Here is an 8,140-nt window from a genome sequence, read left to right on the forward strand (position 1 = left end):
AGAGAGAGAGAGAAAATGAATTGAACCCATTCACAATTTAAGTCTAGATTTACAATTATAAAGTAAGCAATCAATCAATATTTTATTTGTTTTTCAGCAAATTTAAGCATATATGGCATTTAAAGGTTAAGTTTCATGTTAAAAGCTTAAGCAGTGTGCAGCTCATTTCCTGTCCTGCGTGTAGTTAGTTAGGACTTCCTACAATCCCCAGCAGCCAGGCTTGGCTCCTTTCACAGCCCCTGGTGAGGAGCAGTCCCAACGCCTGGGGAACAGACTGTGGCCAGCCACAGCGCAGTCACTTGTCTGTATCCCATTGACCTTTGGGATTTTAGTAACATATAGGGAAAAAAAAAAAAAAAAGAAAGAAAAAGAAAAAAAAAAGCCCACATCTACATCTTATTTTTTGATCCAGACTTCACAACAGGATTCTCTATGTTTAAGTACACTACCCGGGTGGTTCCTGCATTGTGAGAGAATTTCCAGCCGCTAGTGTAATAGGTTACTCATCCCATCAGCCTCTCCTCTCTCTGGAAAAACCTAATTGCTATATCATGTCATCTTTTTTGTGTTTGTGTGTTATCAGCTTTCTGCTCTACAAATGCAAATACTTTAGTGAGCCCAACCTGCTGTGTGCTTCTAAGAAACAGACCCCCTTTGGCTATGACAAATTCTTTGATAACAACATTCCTCCCAAGGAAAGACAAGTTGATATTTAAATGTATTTTGAGAATTTTCCACTGCTACAAATTTTTACCCATATGTTGTTCATACATGATTTGCTAGCCAGCTATTCTATCCCTTCAAAACAAAGGTCTTAGCTGCTTCATCTCTGCAATACCACAGAGGCTATTAGCAAGCAGAATAGAAAACAGTCAGAAGAATTTCAACCCAAGAATGCTTATTCACCATAAGTAAGGCTTCCTGCAGTTTTTTATCCCCCATCTGTTTAGAAACAGAATCAATTTCCTTTATATAAAATAGTGTACAATAACACATTTTTGTATATAAAGCTACAGCAGTACGTAGGAGGGAAGGATAAAGGACAATCACCTCTTCCTGGTGAAAAATAGGAAAATACTATCCAGGGTAGATTAAAATGAAAAATAATATTAAAAAAAAAAAAGAATCTATCATTATTTCAATATACAGATTTCTTAACATCTGCAAATATTTAACTGAAATTGAACTGCTTTAAGCTTTTATAAGTTATCATCTTGTGATCACAGCCCTGAAATTTGTTGAAATGGAACTCATCATAAAATTGACATTTCTTTACTTGAAAAATATACTTCTCATGGTGATAAACTAATCATGAAGAAGCATCCACTGTCAGTAAACACATCCCCTAATGAACCCATAAGGTCAAGTATCTTCTGGTTTTATCCAACAATTCAATGTGATTTTTATCTCAGCTGGCTCTATTTTGTTTTGTTTTAATGTATGCAACATCTAAGAACTTGTGCCTCTGTGTGATTGCTTTGATTTTTATCAGGAGGGTTAACAGTAACAGATTGGTTTTTTTGTTTGTTGTTTGTTTGTTTGTTTTGTTGTTTTTTCCAAATCCGTTGCACAGATCAGTTTGGTTTTGTTCATACGAGGCATTGCAACATTACGTAATTTGTAGATGTTAAACTGCCTGTCTGCCTCTATTGCTGTTAGCTTGTATCTACCCTGACAATCTCTTTCAATGAAAGCAAACTACAGCTGTGAATCCTGCACAGCAAAGCTCCACTGGACCCCGATGCTTCTGACCCTGATGAGAAAGACTCCCATTCATCCCAGGGACATTTCTTTTTTGTCTTCAAGTACTTCTTATTCCCAGGCAAAATTCTCTACCAAAGGCAGACGGCAGATTCAGTTTATCTTAGTGTACTCATGATCCAATAACAAGAGTTTAACATATATTGCTAGGCTGATTTTTCTTTTAGTAGCTAGCTAACAAGTCGACATCTCCCATAGTTTAGAAGGGAGATTAAACTAGGGATAAATCTTGCCTGCTGGTTTTCTTTACTAATCAAATGCACTTACTGGTTTCATATTCTTCYGGGACGAGCATTAATATCGAGTAATATCCTGCACACTGGCAAGACAATAAGGAAACTTGCAGTACTTGATGACTGACCTGCTTACAGATGCAAAGGAACTCAGTAGTGAATTAGCTGACATATATTCAGCTTACAAGCGACTAAACAGTATGAGTCAATGCAATAAGCAAAATAAACCTATAATGTAGCCATGTCAGGATGAATAATTATTAGTTTTGACTGAGTACATTTCCTTTACCCACTGGAGTACAGCCCTTTACAAAACTGATATGTCAGCACAAAATGATCTAAAGGAAGTGTGAACATTGCAGTTTTTTTAAACTGATGTGAAATTAAACTGAAACAAATACACATTTTATACTGCAGGCCCTTTCATCATAGAATCAGTAAGGTTGGAAGGGACCTCTGGAGATCATCTAGTCCAACCTCCCTGCTCAGTAGGGTCACCTAGAGCATGTTAGACAGGGTTGCATCCAGGCGGGCCTTGAAGATCTCCGGAGAAGGAGACTYCACCACCTCTCTGGGCAGCCTGGTGCAGTGCTCCGTCACTCTCACAGGGAAGAAATTCCCCCTCACCTTCAGGCAGAACTTCCTGTGCTTCARTTTCTGCCCATTGCCTCTTGTCCTGTCACACGGGACAACTGAAAGGAGTTTGTCCCCGTCCCCCTGACACCCTCCCTTCAGGTACTTGTACACACTGATAAGATCCCCCCTTCAGCCTTCTCTTCCCCAGGCTGAAGAGGCCCAGCTCTCGCAGCCGTTCCTCACAGGGCAGGTGCTCCAGCCCTCTGATCATCCTCGTAGCCCTCTGCTGGACTCTCTCCAGTAGCTCCACATCTCTCTTGGACTGGGGAGCCCAGAACTGGACACAGTACCCGAGATGAGGCCTCATCAGGGCTGAGTAGAGAGGCAGAATCACCTCCCTTGACCTGCTGGCAACACTCTTCCTAATGCAGCCCAGGATCCCATTGGCTTTCTTGGCCACAAGGGCACCTTGCTGGCTCATGGTCAACCTCTCATCCAGCAGCACTCCCAGGTCTTTCTCTGCAGAGCTGCTCTCCAGCAGGTCAGCCCCCAGATTGCACTGGTGCCTAGGGTTATTTCTCCCTAGGTGCAGGACTCGGCACTTGCCCTTGAACCTCGTGAGGTTCCTGTCAATAGTTTTCTGTGCCAAAGCTAGTTTCTTTATCTGCTATTCCATTTCACTTTCAAATATTTAATCTTAAAAATACATCTTGATCAAAGCAGACAATGCTACCAAAGTCACTTTGAAAACACCAAAAACCTACCTATATCAAATAGCATTTATAAAGGAGTATGCTGACTTCTCAATCTCAGCCAGCAAACATTCATATTATTCATGGTTACTTCAAGTTTTTCCATCAAAATTTTACAATACACATTCCAGCCAGTTGTACTTTCTATGTCTGCCCTGAGAATTTTTAAGTGTTCACAGCAATCCCTAACAACCGCATTGTTCAGCAGGATCTAACACATTTGGTTATTATCTGTGGGAAAGACTATGGCATCAGAGATAAGAGAGTTATAAAAATACTCCTAAACATCCGCTTTTGTTAGAGAAGACGCATTTTTCCTCAAGAGTGCCCTTAGAAGGAAATTTTACAGGTGAACTTACATTTTCAAAGTTTTAAAAAAAGATTAAACTAACACCCACTTTTAAGAAGTCTCTCTCTACACACATACTAAAAGATAATATTTTTATTTAGTGCCTATATTTATAACATGTATCATGATATTTGTGTTGAGTCACTATATACATATTTATACACACACATACAAACACACACACAGACGGGAAGAGGTTTCATTCTTTTCCTTGGTACATATAAGAAAGGTAGGTAAGTTAAGTCAGATTAACATTATCAATTCTTACCAAATGCTTAAAATAAAACCCAGACTGAACAAAATGTTAACATTAGATACTATACTTAATATTTATATTTAGAGTACTTAGTCTGTGAGAGCAAATTGATAACTTACGTGGAGTAATTCTCGCCCCTAGCCTTTGTCAGCTTTTCAACTTTTTCAAACCAAAAACTGCCACGTCTTATACAAATTTTTATCCATCTTTGTGCTTCAAAATAGTTTTCCCAGTTATGAAGATATTTGTCCTTTCAAAGGCTAGATACATTGACTACCTTTGTCATTTATAAATAGACTGGAAAGAGTTAAAATCTGGTTCTAAGACACGAAGGAAACTCACAGAAACAAAGGGCCGAATCAAAATTAGGAACGAAGAACTAGATGGTGAAATACATCCCTGGAGCAAGCTGAAACACAAAAGCAAGGAATTAAAACTCTCTTCAGGCAACAAAGACCACTGAAGCTTCCCCTGTAAAGTGGCATTGCATATAGATATTTTAGCTTGCATCTTCCAATGAAAATAAAATGCTGTTCAAGATTAATGGCGTTATTTACAACCTAGTATTCTATAAGCAATATGCCAAAATATTAATTTACTACCAAAATTATAACTTCCTTGGTAATAACATTTTTCTCCCCTTTAGACCAGTTCACTGATCATCATTTGACACTGACATGTTAAGAAAACAAAACAAAACAAAACCTGACTACAGTAGCAAATAACTAAGCAATTAATTCACATCTTAACTTGGGTGTGTAAATGCATAAAATGATGTATTTTGGCATATGTTATCCCCAGACAGAGCAGCCATGATTTTAATCATAACTAAGGGTTATCTAGAAGAAAGTCCAGTGATTTCATTTGTGTGAAATTATGAAAAGTTAAATCGTTCATTCTATTGACTCTTTCTTGTCTTTCTTCCTTCTCAACTACCTCCCTACTTTTTGATGAAAAACTGCTGTTATATTTCATTAGTGTTGTGTATTACTTTATTTTTCTCCGTGTTATTCATTTTTTACTAAATGTCAGACATTAAGGGCCACCAAGATACATTAATTTGCAGTTTAACTGAAATTAGAAAGAAATTATATAACTAGATTCCTGTCCTTTTCTTTCTTTTTTTTTCTTTTTTTTTTTTTTTTTAATAGAGATACTGAAAAATAGAAGAGGAAAAAAAGTGTATTTACCGTATAAAGATGTTATCAAATCCATTAAACAAGGATATTGACTCCTACAAAGCTGATCTGAAGGCTCAGGGGCACATCATAGGGTCATGGGTTTTTTTACCTGCATTTTAAGGCTGCTCAACAGCTGCAGATTGCTCAATCCTGTAAGTAACTGCAAAGGTATAGTCTCTGTCCCTCCATACAGGCAGCAGGAGTATCAAGAAATAATATTCTTACAAATTTATGCCTTTGACCTCCAAAGGGAGAGATGAGCAGAAAGCAGCTGAGATTTGCCAAACGCAGAGGTCAATGAGACTTGCTATAGACTTCTGGACTCATCATTGTTCATTTTGAGCCCTACATTGATTAGCAAATAATTCACAGACCATTCACAAATTAACTTTGATTTCCTTTTTATGGATTCAATGTTTTGCCAAATGGTTTCAATGATTACTTTTCTTCCTTATGAACATTCGTGAGTAATACGTTGTTCTTGTTTTGTAGTTATACAGAGATTTATTTCTGCATTTGTCTCAGTAACTGATAACTCTATTACTTGAAAAACAGAAGACTAACCATAAAGTGTGATTTAAATTAATATGCATTCCCCAAAACTTATTAAAATACCTGATTTTCACAAAAGAGATTTTAACAAATATTGACAAGTAAACATATATAACATTTGAAAATTAATAAGTACAGTATAAATTACACATTTGGTCTTCTGAGTCCTGGCAAACCAAAAACAGGAATAAAATTCACTTTTATATTTGCAATCTTTTTCCTTTATTGTTTTACTAGCTTTTGTTTAAGCTCAAATAAAATACTTTCTCCCCACCACTACACACAGTAGTGTGAATGCAACAATGCACAATCTGGCAAGAAAAGAAAATTCTTCAAAAGTAGAATTGAAAAACTTAAAAATTCAAATTTTAAAAGAAAGAAATAAAAGACAGCAAAAAGGACAGATTTACTGATAGTCTTCAAGAAAGTAAAAGTTACCTATTTAGCTAGACGGACATACAAACAAAGGAGGACAATATTGTCACCCATCATTCTAGCTAGAAAGAGGCACTTGAGAAGTATATTACAACGTGGAGAGGGAAAGATACTATTTATTTGCTCTACTGCAAGTGAAATTTATCAACAAATTAATATTCCCTCAAGATAGCACAACAGATAACAGTAGCTCAGATCTGACTTCCGATCTTCTTCAAGAGCTTACAGATTTCAGCCAAATGGGATTTTTTAATTTTTTCCCATGTTACAATGTAACCAAAGAAAACAAGGCATCCCAGGTGACCACCACCTTCAAAACAAGTGCTCATTATATAAGGAGTAAAAATAAATAAATAAATAATAAAACAATAAAAAAAAAGCTATATGATAAATAAAATAGTATTACGGGTTTGGCAGAAGCCAAACAAAAGTGTACCTTTTCAACTCCGATCCCCAAATCTCGGGAATCGCTTCTACAGACTTTACACACTTATATCAGCAGAAGCTTTGCTCAACTGTGCAATCCTATACAGGATATCCTATATTTTGCTTGCACTGAGATTTTGAAAAAGAGCTAGAAAGCTGGTAATTTGCAAATGATAAAATGTGGTTTACTCAAGAGGAAAAATGAATGATTTATGGCTCAGAATTAGCAGATTAGCAAATTTCACTGTTTTGTTTTTTTCCTCCTCTGATCTTTTAAGTGTAAATATCAGCCATTGAAATCAGCTATGGTTTACTCATTAGGTTGATCTTTAATGATGCTGACTCAGCTGACGCTAATTAGATTTTAAACCTTAAACTTTCTTGATTAGATCACAGAGTTAAGGCCTGCTAGTATCACCGGCAAGCTACTGACTAGATACTGACTGCAGGTTTGAGTTTGGGGATTTTATATTTTGTTTTTTTTTTTTTTTCAATCTTTCCTTTTCTCCTGTACAGTCTAAACATGTTACTGATGTATAAAGCAGCACCAGTCTATTCTCTAGAGATCAGAGCAGCTTCTTCTTTCAGATTCCTAGAGAAATCCAGGCATCGTTAAAGACATAGCTGAAATGCAGAGTCTCAGCAGAAGAGGAAAAATCTGCATGTATTCCACTGAGTGTCATATTGCTATTTTTGGAATCAAAGATCCAGTTGCAGACAAAATGTTACTGATTTCATGTGTAGCTACACTGAAAGAACCACACTTGCTCCTGATCAGCAATAGGACGCCAGGTTGCTCATCTGAAGTGCCATGAAATCATTGAACGTTCAATGGGTTATTCATTGACAAGCTAAGTAAAACATCGCTCTTAATCATGAGATTCTTTCACTCCCTTCAGTCAGCAAAAAACTACTTCTCGATGTTCTCTTACCCCCAGGTGTGTTTTTCAATGTGCCTGTTAACTTCTGTGTCCTGCACGGACATTTTGATCGGACTTGCATCAATGTATGCACACCAGTATGCTTTAGAAATCAGTGGCATTGCAACAGTACAAAAGTAAAGCAGAAAAAAGTCATCTTATTGATCATATCAAAAGAAGCAATTTTCCTCAAACGCTGATTAATGTCCATTACACATCAAATAGTAAAATGAGGAAAGTGATCGTTTGCACGCACATATAGCCAGCTAAGTCGATGAGACATACTTATATATATACATAAAAAAAAACGTTTCCCTGATATCATCAGCTGATTTTTAGCTATGGTGACATAAACTGACACACAATGAAGGGGCATTACAAATCACAATTTTTTTGTGTGTGATTTTTTGTGATTAAGAAAGGGGGGAATGGGAATCAAATAACTGACTTAGTCTGCAGTAATATAAAAGATAGAATTAATGATATCCACCCAGAAGAGATTAAATATCAAAATTAAATTATCAAAATATCAAAAAATGGACTAATAGTTAGATTTCAACATTTTAAACAGAGTGAATAAAAGAAAAAAAATGTGGAAGTCAGAAGAGCATGAAGAGTTTGTGAAATCAAAAAAGAAATGTTTGTTCATAGAATATTATTGTATATGCTCAGGCTTTCTGCATTTCATTTGTCTGAGTA

Source organism: Rhea americana, unplaced genomic scaffold (assembly GCF_003343005.1).
Source record: "Rhea americana isolate MKP2758 unplaced genomic scaffold, rheAme1 scaffold_116, whole genome shotgun sequence".
In the NCBI taxonomy this organism is placed as follows: Eukaryota; Metazoa; Chordata; class Aves; order Rheiformes; family Rheidae; genus Rhea; species Rhea americana.